The 12500-nt window shown below is 38.0% G+C and overlaps 1 protein-coding gene across 2 annotated transcripts in view; it reads left to right on the top strand.

The window, feature by feature from the left end:
• LOC144963298 (disheveled-associated activator of morphogenesis 1-like) overlaps positions 1–12500 on the top strand; it is a 72565-nt gene that overhangs the window by 236 nt on the left and 59829 nt on the right. Inside the window, exon 1 of one of the 2 annotated variants that reach the window (XM_078897201.1) lies at positions 9102–9211. The exons of the other annotated variant lie outside the window; for it this stretch is intronic. The gene's annotated coding sequence lies outside the window, so the exon portion shown is untranslated. Of the gene's footprint in view, positions 1–9101; positions 9212–12500 lie in introns of those variants that run through there. 2 annotated transcript variants of the gene reach the window in all.

Here is a 12500-nt window from a genome sequence, read left to right as displayed (position 1 = left end):
TCATATTTTTTCTGTCTCTCCTATTCCTGGTTCCAGCATTCTTTGTCACCAACCGGCACCGATGCTGTGTTGTATCGATTTTTGTTCCAGATTTTCCTTCCTGGATTTGAGGATGGTGAATGAATGGCACTTGTAGCGTGTAGCCATGTGTTAAGGGGATACTTTATCATTATCATTATCACTTTTATGTTCTGTTACTGTCCCATATAACATAATGTAAGGCATGATAACGTTGTTGTAAGCATGATATAAACGTGCGTCATGCTTTATAATGCACTCTTCTTGCACAGATAGCGGGTTCCGTATTTCCAATAAATTATTCATACGTTATGGAAAGTACAAGAGATATAAATCACTAGATAAATGTGCTTGGAAGATTAATTGGAACGCTTCTTACACTCAATTTCACATTGTTATGAATTTCTTCGAACTTCGAGCAGCAATAATTACAATTTATAAACAGGAGAGGAATTTATAATCTTCAGTTGTGCGCGCAAAAACTCGCTCGTTGAACACGCAATCTTGAAAAACACGTGTTTAAAAATTTGGCCGGAAAACTCGTCCTTCAAATAGCGATCGTTTGAGAGTTTTTGGTAAAATGAGGGTCATTTTAAATCGATCGATAGGGACAAGTTTTCTGGCCACATTTTTAAATAAGTGTTTTGTTGGTGGGTTTTTTTTCCCCTAGAGTACGGCAGTTAATTGGTTAATCTAATAGTTATAATACGATCAATTAAGACTTAACGAATTGATAATGCAATGAGATAGAGTGGGTGAGCAGATGATAGGACATCGCTTAGCCCTTCAAAACCAGCAGAACCATAGAGCCGGGGTTTTTACCGCGTTTTCTTTAGCGTTAAACAGACAGCAACAGTTCCTTGTCAGCCTTTAGACAGGACGTTAGTGTATTGCAAAGGAGTAGCCACCAGATTTAAAAAGACTCAGCTATCCAATTACTGCAGAATGGACACATTTTTTGTTTGTTTTGTTTTGGTTTTAATCTCTCTACTGGATCTTGAGTTTTTGTATAGAGCAATATCCACTTTACGTGCTCAAAGCGCTTTACAAGGGGTCCCTCGCCAACAACAACACTGGATATGTATGACGAGACATGCGCCTGTAAGATGATATATTAATCTGGGAACGACACTTGTTTCATTAGTTGTGAGGCAAGTGAGCTGTTTTCATCTTGTGAACTACGGTGTCGGGTTTTGAATTCATTTAGAGATTTTTAATGTACTATCCAAAAATACATACATCACAACTGCCATATTTAACTATGTGTTATAATGAAAGTGGAAAAAAATGGGCAAACATGTGCGCTCGCATTCAAGCGTTTTCCCGACAGACGATCGATCGCTCACTCAAAACCACGTGCGTACGCGCGCGCATAGTCTTTCACAAAGATAGACGCAGAGAGAGAGAGACAGAGAGAGAGAGAGAGAGAGAGAGAGAGTGTGTGTGTGAGTGTTTGTGTGTGTGGGGGGGGGGGGGGGGGGGTAGAGAGAGGAGGGAGATCCCTGGACCTTGTCTCTTTAACCGTCGTTGTTAACAGATGGAACGAAGTTGACGTCACTCAGCTCTTTGTTATTGATGCAATGAATTTAGTTTGTTTGTTTTTTAAACTCACAATATCCGCCAGCACACAAATCTATGTGTAACTTTAAATGTTTATATTCTAATAATACAATTTAGTGAGAACTACTCTTTAAAATGGCTGGCTAAAAACAATAACAAAGATCTGAGTGACGTCAATTTCGTTCCTTCTTTTGTTTTAGGCTGCCATTATTATGAATAGTTCTGACTCAATTCTAACAATTACACATAGTTTTGTGTGTTGACACGTTATATCTGGCTGGTGAATGTTGTGAGTTTGTTTTTTGGCTAAGCGCGTAGCATCAATACATTGTAATAGGGAAGAAAAGTGTGATGTAAAAAAAACTGGTTCCTATTTCATTAGAAGTGTAAAAGCACTCTTCCGGGGAAGTGGATACATACCTTGTGTAAATGATCTTTTGGTTTCAGAGTGATGTCATCTTATTTTCAAGTCTAAAAAATGTTGTTCTCAATAAAGATCATTCATCCTTTCTCTTTTACGTCCCGTTATCCTAAGAATCTGCTTATACATCCTGCTACTGAAATAGTTATGCCACCTTTATGTAACCTATTCAGTCTTTGTACTCCGAAGGATTGGTTACATACACTCTCCCAGGGATTCAGAAACCAAAAGAGTATAGAGAGAACGAAATTGAGGTCACTCAGATCTTTGTTATTGTTGTTGTTTTTTTGTTTTGTTTTTTTTTTTGGTGTTATTTTAAGTTATTATTATTTTTTTTGGTCAGCCTTTTTTAATGAGTAGTTCTCACTAAATTCTATCAATCAGACTATAAACGTTTAAGGTTACACATAGTTTTGTGTGTTGGTATGTTATAGATAGTTCGAAGATGACGTCACTCAGGTCTTTGTTATTGTTTTTTGCCATCCGCGTTTATGAGTAATGCTCACTGAACTGTATTAACCCGACTATAAACGTTCAAGGATACACACAGTTTTGTGTGTTGGTCTGTTATACTTCCGGATGGCAAAGTTATGAGCTTCTTAGCCAAGCGCATACTATCTACATCCGACTGGCGGATGTTATGAGCTTTTTGGATAAACGCATAGCATCAACGGGGTTTGATGTCACACCTTTTCTTCCCAATGGGGACGATCTATATTACTTTTCCATGTGCTCGAGGTCATTGGTCACATTGCAAAGTGTGCTCAAAATGACCCCACATAGTGGAAAAGTTTTCACAGTTTGAGAAATATCCAACGTCATAATTGGTCAATTTGTCTAGCATGACCCATGGGTATGTTTAAGAAAGTTGTAAACAAAGCAACGTGTTTACATTTATTGAGAAATGCCCAATCCTTGCACAGCAACAAATCATGTGATCGATTCGATGACTAGGTTGGACGAAAACATGAATATAGATCGCTCCCACTGCTTCTTATATAAACATCAATTCACATAAAATAACAACGGAATATAGCACTGTCCGTGGTTTATTCATTATATCACCATACTTTCCCACAGTGGGCAGGGCCCTTACTGTGTCTTCTACCCCCCCCCACCCCCCCCCCCCCCCCCCTTATATATCTGTTTTCCAACATGCTTTCTGTCTTTGTCTTGGAATGAGATAACTTGGTTTTATCCTGGCCCTGGCTGGGAGGGAAACAGTCGAATTTATAGTTAACGTTTGGGAGATGATATATTTTGTCTTGTAAATCATCTTTCTGTTATACACTGTATTGTTGTAACTACATATGATTTGAAGCATCTGAGTATGTTCCTCTTGGCTGGGACCTGTGTTTGTGTCTGGATGAGACATTTATGAGATCTCAGACTAAGTACACTGATGGTATTATGCTCTTTGAATCTACATGTGTTCCCTGTTTCAACCAATTCCCCTTTGGCTTACTTTTTCTTGGGTCCTTTAATTAAATTCTATAACTTTTTACTATCCCATTTTCTTCCTTTTTCCTGGCGCTGATAAGACCTATACGTGTTGCAAGCGCCGCAAACCCCTTAAAGACAAAATAAACACCTCCCTACTTGAAAACATCTCAGTAATCCTGCAATGTAATTCAATTTCAAAACATCCTTTCTTCAGTTTGGGCCCAAACCGTTAACTCCATTTATCGATGGTTTGAAATGAACATCCAATTTATCACAAAATGTCTTTGATCAAAGACATCTTTCGAAGAGGTCTCGGGTTTAAAACTTTTTGGGGGGACAAATTGGGGGATATTATTAATATTATTTTTTCATACATCGACGTATTATGAAAAAAATGTTAAATGAACAGAAAAAAAGTGTTTTGTGAATGTATGTAAGCATATCAGTGCAGAATTTAAAAGACATGCATGAATCAACAGTAGCAATGCGGACGCACTGGAAAAAAATATAACCAAAATAAAAGAAAAATAAGTATTTAAAATTTTAGCCTGAAAACCCGTCCTTCAAGTACCAATCGATTAAAATTACCCTCATCTTGCCAAAACACTCAACCTCACTAAAGTCCCAGGTTTAAAGGTTTTAACCAAGATGAGGGTCTTTTTAATCGATCCATATTTGAAGGACTAGTTTCATGGCCAAAGTTTGAAATAAGTGTGTGTGTTGTTTTTTTGTCAAAGTACGGCAGTGTAAACACACTCCAATGTAAACAACGATACACATCTTAAGGGTAAACCTGAGACGATGACGTATGTATTTAAGGTGGGGATTGGGGATGCCTTTGAAATAATATTCTTTACAATTTTAAAGTGAAGAGTGCGAGTATGGTAACTTGTCGTTGAAGAAGTTATAAAAAAGTACCAAATATAGTAGTGTTTCGATTTTTAAAACTTCAGTATTAAGGCAAATTATTAGCATTATTGAAACAAATATTAGTACTTGTATTTCTATAAATGAGAACGCATGCATTGGGGTATTTGAGTATTGTTTAAAATTTAGGAGTTTTGGAAATCAAGTTGGTAGATGGTGGACGAAAGAGGAAGGGAGGGTAGGAGTGAGTGTGTATGTGTGTGTGTGTGAGAGAGAGAGAGAGAGAGAGAGAGAGAGAGAGAGAGAGAGAGAGAGAGAGAGAGAGAGAGAGAATCCGGAAAATGTTAAATAAAAAATTTAAAAACATGAATATTGTCACGTATTAACCATGCTTTATGTTCTTCACAATGCTGCATTTATTCCACAAGCAGGCTATAGATAGTTTGAAGATGACATCACTCATGTCTTTGTTATTGTTTTTTGCCATCCGCGTTTGTGAGTAATGCTCACTGAACTGTATTAACCTGACTATAAACGTTCATGGATACACACAGTTTTGTGTGTTGGTCCGTTATACTTCCGGATGGCAATGCTATGAGCTTCTTAGCCAAGCCCATACTATCTATATGATCTAAATTTCAATATAATATTATCCGGGCAGGTTATATTAAGGAACCCATTCACCTCCAAGTCGAATGGTGTAATCCGTGTGACAAAACGCCGGGGCTAGATTATTTTTTTGTCGTCCATTTTGTAAATGGCAACGTCTAACATCGCTTACTTTCGTTACTGAACGAACAAAACCACAATGTTCCAAACATTGATGACGTAATGATTGCGTAAATATTATCAAAGCTACTTTTCCTTTTTTGTTTAACTAGCGGCTAAAACATCGCGATACGAAGCGAGAGAGGAGTAGCGGTCTAGTCTTTGCTGCGTAATCACAAGGTTCCGAGTTAAATACCCGCCGCGCTGTGGCTTTGAGCAAATCACCTCGCCCTAACTCACTTTATGGCGCTGCACTGCGGTTAACGTATGGGCTATTCCAGTCTTCCCGTGGAATAGACCTTAGAGACAAATTTCCCTTGGGGGATGAATAATTTATTTTTTAAATGTAATAAATAGAATGGCATCAAAAGAAGACAGCAATGGCCGAATATAAAAATGGTATATGGGACTCGCTGTCAGAAACATGGACATGGCAGAGCATAACACAACGAACAATCATCGAAGTGCATGATTCATTACAAAGGTGTAAATCTGATGTAGAAACAATCTTCCAGTTTAAACAGATTAGCGGGAGGTCCAGGCGGATCAACCCGTGTTTGAAGTTGATTTGACCAGAGCTATCCAAACACGGGATGGTTCTGTGTATTGCAATGCAATACTGCTGTCGTCTGTTGTCGTCCTTACACATCACCTCACTTACATCGGCCTTCAACCAGCTCGTCCCCCGCCGTATCCTTCCGCGAATAAGTAAATAGTTTTCACACCCTGCTAACCCCGAGTTATGCCCGTGTCTCCTCCCCCCCCCCCCCCCCCCCCCCCAAACCAAACCAATTATATCTACGCCATAGACTAGGAGGATCACCGTAAAAAAACAATGATGGAAAAAAAAAAAAGAAAAGTCGAACAGTGATATGGATTATTTAACCCTTTCACTGTCAAGCTGAGTTTCTTTTGTAGCCTATGTAAGAAATAATTCAATGTTTTATCTCTCTTTAATCTTGGGAATCTTCTTCTTCTTCTTCTTCTTCTTCTTCTTCTTCTTCTTCTTCTTCTTCTTCTTCTTCTTCTTCTTCTTCTTCTTCTTCTTCTTCTTCTCTTCTTCTCTTCTTCTCTTCTTCTTCTTCTTCTTCTTCTTCTTCCTTCTTCTTTCTTCTTCTTCTTCTTCTTCTTCTTCTTCTTCTTCTTCTTCTTCTTCTTCTTCTTCTTCTTCTTCTTCTTCTTCTTCTTCTTCTTCTTCTTCTTCTTCTTCTTCTTCTTCTTCTTCTTTCTTCTTTCTTCTTCTTCTTCTCCTCCTTCCTCCTCCTCCTCCTCCTCCTCCTCCTCCTCCTCGTCCTCCTCCTCCTCCTCCTCCTCCTCCTCCTCCTCCTCTTCCTCCTCCTCCTCCTCCTCCTCCTTCTCCTTCTCCTCCTCCTCCTCCTCCTCCTCCTCCTCCTCCTACTTCTCCTCCTCATGATTGATTATAGTGGTTGTGGTGGTGGTGGTGTTGGTGAAGATGATAATGATAATGATGATGAGGATGATTATGATGTGATTGTGGTGGTGGTGGTAACGAGGTAATACGGAGTTATAGTTAGACACCGAAGCTCGCCTAACGAACGACTTGCCCAACACGTGACCATTTTTTTTCTCGCGTCCTCTCGTCTAATCTCGTCACTCCCGAATAGAAAGAGGAGGCGGAGCTCATATGATATAACGCAATGAAAGTTCTGTCCGATGACGGGTGGGGGGATATCACCTCTCCAAAACTTACCTTATTATATGAGATCTTGAGATTCTTATCCAATCATCGATTGCTCGTTTGACAGTTCGCTTGTGAACAGTTAGGAGACCATCTCTTGATTTATGGGCAGGCGGCTTTGCGTAAAGGCGGTGAGTGTTGTATACATCAAAGAGTACCGCTGACCGATGGGTAAATAGTGGTTGTGTAACCCAAAAGCCCTGCCGTCTCGACTGCAAGGTCTTGTATGTAATAGTTGCGTCACCATCTCAAGGCTCAGGAATTAATTAGTGAGCTGATTCAAACAATGTGGGTTTCAAATTTATCGTATACGTAATCATTTGGAAGCTACAGAGAAAGGTGTTTTTGTGTAATCCCTTTCACACACACACACACGCGCGCGCACACACACACACACACACACACACACACACACACAAACATATACAAACAATACACAAACAATACACATCCCTGGTCATCTATTGCCTATATTATTAATGTTAATATATACATCCCATGCTGATTGTCACTCCCCCCCCCCCCCCAACCATTTCCACCATCCAAGTACCAGCGGCCTTTTCTCTTTGATTTCGTATCATGGTCTACCCGAAGCCCAACACCTCGATCGTTTGTGGGTCAACCCACCTCCCCCCACCTTCCCCCGTAATCAATTTATAATTTTCTCTCTGTATAGAGCGCCACATGCACAATTATATACTATTGAATGACACTGACCTTGCCCCTCCCCTAACACAAGCCAACAGCAACCCAAGCTATCCTCTATCACGTGACCTTAGATCCGATGCTGCATACCGCTTGAGAGTCTTCACTATCCAGATCTCGTTCATGGTCACGTGAGAAGGCTATATCCGTTCGGGTTCGGCGTTCGGGTTCGGCGTTCGACCCGATTTCGTTAAAAGCCTAATAGCAACGACAAGAACAACAACAATAATGATAATAATAATAATAATAATAATAATAATAATAATAATAATAATAATAATAATAATAATAATAATAATAATAATAATAATAATAATAATCGTATTGGTGTATAACACAAATATCCATAGATTTAAGGGTCCAAAAGTAGGTTGCTGGACATCTTGAGAGTATAAAATCGAATTCCGTCTACCAAGGGTTAACTCCCTGACATTTCATTCCGTACCACCCGGCGGTTGTTTGGACTTATTTTTTAAAAAGACAAATTATTCTCCTTTTCCCTTTTGATAATGATATGGGCGTCCATTAATGAACACCAACAATGAAAACAACAACACGTGCGTTTGTTCTCGATAAATCAGTAGCTGTCCCTGCCATTCTGCGATGGAGGCGACACACGGCCATAGATGGGGATTTTAATTTAAATCTCTTGATCTGTTTGTCGTATCTAGACTGTGTTTTTGTTATTCAAATGGTGTCTCCAAAGTGTATAAAAGTGTTTGTGTTGTCATGTCCCCATTTCAACCTCCACCCCCTCCTCACGTATCAGAGATTCCTCATTAAATATTCAAGCGGGATCTTTTATAACCCACTACACATACCTATGTTAATCTTTAATAATGGTAGGTTATCATTGTCGTGACTATAACGACGTGCCGCTGATGTCAAATGGCGATGAAGATGATGATAATGATGATGATGATGTTGGTGGTGGTGGTGGTTGCGGTAGTACTAGTAGTAGTTTTAGTGATATCATCGTCGTCGTCGTGGTTATTATTATTATTATTATTATTATTATTATTATTATTATTATTATTATTATTATTATTATTAATTATTATTATTATTATTATTATTATTATTATTATTATTATTATTATTATTATTATTATTATTATTATTATTATTATTATTATTATTATTATTATTATTATTATTATTATTATTATTATATCTACGCCATAGACTAGGAGGACACCGTAAAAAACAATGATATATATTATTATAGTAGTAGTAGTAGTAGTAGAAGAAGAAGAAGAAGTAGAAGAAGTAGTAGTAGTAGTAGTAGTAGTAGTAGAAGAAGAAGTCCCAGGTTTGATGGTTTTTTTCCAAATATTTAAATACGTGTTTTTTCCGGAGTATGGAAGTTAACTGGTTAATAATTTTTAGTTAAATTGTTTTGTTCTTGTTTTGTTTTTTGTTTTTTTCTTGTTTTTTAATTAAACACTTTTTACATTCTCCATATTTATTAGCATGTGACACTATCATGGCATTTCTCACTTTGATGTAAACCATGGTTGGCGGTGTGGTTTCATTTTGTGATGCGGAGGAATACAATAGAAACGATGTGAGTGAGAGGGTTGGTTAACGATGTTTACAGACTTTTTTTTGTCTGTATTTAGGGGCATTGGAGTCTTTCAATCTTTATTGATGGCTAGAGGTGTGTCATTTGGCTTATCAGCTATAGGTCAAAGGTTCGATTCTCTTCTTGCGATCAGTTTCAGTCAAAGGTGAGTCCTAGGAACATGGCTTTTTAATCACATTTCCTAATTATACTCAAGTGTAAAATGAGTACTTGGCTGGTGGAAGCGTTGTCGCTATTGAAAGTTTCATCATAAAGGCCGCATGTCTCTCCCTACTTTATTCGGTCTTTGCTTCGTACCCGGAAGATACCGAGTTCGTTCATCCGCCGCAGCGCTGTGTGGTCTTGAGCCAGTCACCTCGCCCTAGCTTAATTTGCGGCGCTGTACTGCGGCGGGCGCCTGGGTTATTCCAGTCTTCCTTTGGAACAGACCCTAGAGACAAATTTCCCCTATGAAATGAATAAAGGGAATTTTATTATATTTATTTATTATTTGAAACTTGTCACTTACGACATTACGTGAAATCATCGACAATATTTGGATTGGAACATTGGCTTATAATAATAATAGCTTACCATACAGAATCATCTGGGGGGGGGGGGGGGGGGGGGGGTTCGTTTGTTTGTTTTGTTGTTTTTTTTCGCTGACGTGGATTAGTCATCTAATCGACGTCTTGTCTTGTATTTAAATCGATAAATTAAATTGAATAAAACAGAGCGGTTTTTTTTTTTTCTTCTTTCTTTTCTTTATGTGGTCTTGTGGTATGACACTCGCTTTCGGATCGGAAGGACCTGGGTTCGAGCCTCACTCGGCTCATAGTTTGGTCCTTGGAAAATACTCTTTACTCACATTCTCTCACCGTACTCAAGTGTAAAATGAGTACCTGGCCCTACATAGCCTTGTCTCTGCCCCCCAAAAAAAAATGTAATATCGCCTAACAGGCGTCATGTCCCGTCCTACATGTTAAGTGTAGCTGGTGTCCAGGGACTCCTTGTAAAGCGCTTTGAGCACATTTAGTGGGTATTGCGCTATATAAAAGCTTGATTTAAATTAAAGCTAAATAGAATACGTCTTGACAAATAATATCCTAATTGTCCATCAGGGCCATTTGGCCCATAGAACCGTGGTTAATCCCGGTGTCTGTAGCATGAAACGGACAATAGCAGTTGCTTGCTACCCTTTGGATATGGCGCTAGTCTATCGTAAAGTACTTTCTACAAGATTTAACAGACTCAGCTACCTAATCACTCCTGGGTAGACAGGTGGGTCGGAAAAAAATTATCTCGACTTCACACGAGATCGATCTCGGTCCCTTTACGTGTCAAGCGAGTGCTCTTGCAACTGCGCGGGTATGTGGACTAGTGGTATGACACTCGCCTTCTGATCGAATGGTCCAGGGTTCGAGTCCCGCTCAGAGAGGCGTATTGTTCAGTCATTGGTGAAGGCTTTTTTACTCACTTTCCCTCATCCTTCTTAGGTATAGATTGAGTACCTGGCTGTTAACAGCGATTTGTCTCTGTCTGAAAAAATAATTGTGATATTTTCTAACAGGCGTCTTGTCTCGCCCTTCATGTAAGTGTTGCTGTTTGCTAGGGTCCCCTTCTAAAGCACTTTGAGCACTTTAAGTGGATATTGCTCTATATAAATGCACAAATTTTTGCTGTTGTTGTTATTTTATTATTTATTATTATTATTTTTTGTTTAGCTTTCAGGACTTTATATCAAAGTAATTCAAGAAAACAAAGTAACAATAGACCACCAAACCCCCCCCCCCCCCCAACCAAAAAAAAAAAACCAAAAAAAAAAACATCAACTCCCCAAAGATAAAACCAACCAAAAACCAAACCCTCAACCCCCCCCCCCCCCCCCCCCCCCCCCCACCTCCAAAAGTAAATAAACAACGAAAGACAAACAACAAACAAACAAACAAAAAAAAGAAAAAAAAACAATTAAGAGGAAACCACTCAGAAAACCGATAGGTTTGAAAACTTGTTCTTGTTTGCACATTTTTATTTGTTTCGTTTATTGATTTGTTTATTATATTATTTTAAAAAAAAATTAATTCCTTGTATTTCTGTGAATATCAAAATTTAAACTCGTTATTGAATCAGCACGCCATGCTGTTATTTTTATGACGTCACAAATAAACGATGCTTCATCGTCACGGATCAATGATTTTCTTAAAGGCTTTAAAAGTTATTAAAAAAAATTGTGGATATATTGTGTATTATAAAATGTTTTTTTCAATGGCATGAAATGGTATGAATGTAATTAATAATGAAAGACAGCAGTGAAGATGTACCTATGAGAAGGTAGAGTTGTGTGCTATATGGGATACGGTCCAGTGATTAAGATGATGGTTTTTGTTATTATTGTAAATCGTTGACATAATTTGTTTATGGCATTAAAAACCGGGAAGAAATTAGTCCATTATATTACCAAGGTCTACGTGATGAAAATAATCATATAAATATCGTGGCCACTGCAATTTAAACACCGCTGCCGTTCTTGGAAAATAAACAAACACGGATTTAAAATTTTGGCCAGAAAACTCATCCTTCAAATACCGATGGATTTAAATGGCTCTTATCATGTCAGAAACTCTCAAACCTGGGACTCCGCAAGTCTTTAGATTCAACTTTGCGATTTTTTGACAAGATGAGGGTTATTTTAAGTGATTGATATTTGAAGGACGAATTCTCTGGCCAAAATTTTAAATATTTTATTATTTTATTTATTATTTTATTATTTTTTATTATTTTTTATATTATTTTTTTTGTAAGGGAATATCGGGAAAGAATGCATTTGAGAGTTCAATCAAACAAACATGGTTTTGGGTTATCAAACTTTCAATTTATTTCATGTTGTCGATTGTGAATATTGTATGTCTGTAGCTATCCAGTCGTGTTTCCGCCCGATGACTGTACGAAGACACATACTCTCAAACCTGGGACTTCCTTGAGCCTCAGTTTTGAGAGATGTTTTTTTTTCTTCTTCACAATATGAGGGTCATTTTAAATCGATTGATTATCAAAATGTTAAATACATCGGGATTTTAAAATTTTTTTTTTTTTTTGGGGGGGGGGGGGGGGGGGGGGGGGAGTTATCATGGAACATCAAGAACGCGCGTATTTGATAATTCAGCATAACAAACATGCTCTGGGTTATCAAACTTTCACTTTCCTTTCTTTGTTATCCATTGTGAATGTTGTAGTATCTCCGTTTGTTGTGGTTTGTATGATAGGCTTGTCTACTTGCATATGTTAAAATTCGTTTTTTTTAGGAGACAAAAATTGTAGTCCCTATAATTAAGTTTAAGTATAAAATATTTACCCTCAAAATGATTAAATAACACTTCAGAATCCTTACAGTTATGTAGTTTGGCTTCAACGTTCATTTTCAATAAGCTTTAGTGACGCAGGGATGCTCATGAAGT

This window comes from Berghia stephanieae, chromosome 1, assembly GCF_034508935.2.
Source record: "Berghia stephanieae isolate SIO BIC M18660-M18661 chromosome 1, UCSD_Bste_1.3, whole genome shotgun sequence".
Lineage (NCBI taxonomy): Eukaryota > Metazoa > Mollusca > Gastropoda > Nudibranchia > Aeolidiidae > Berghia > Berghia stephanieae.
The sequence above is the reverse complement of the archived record's forward strand: the minus strand, read 5'-3'. Positions and strand labels throughout refer to the sequence as shown.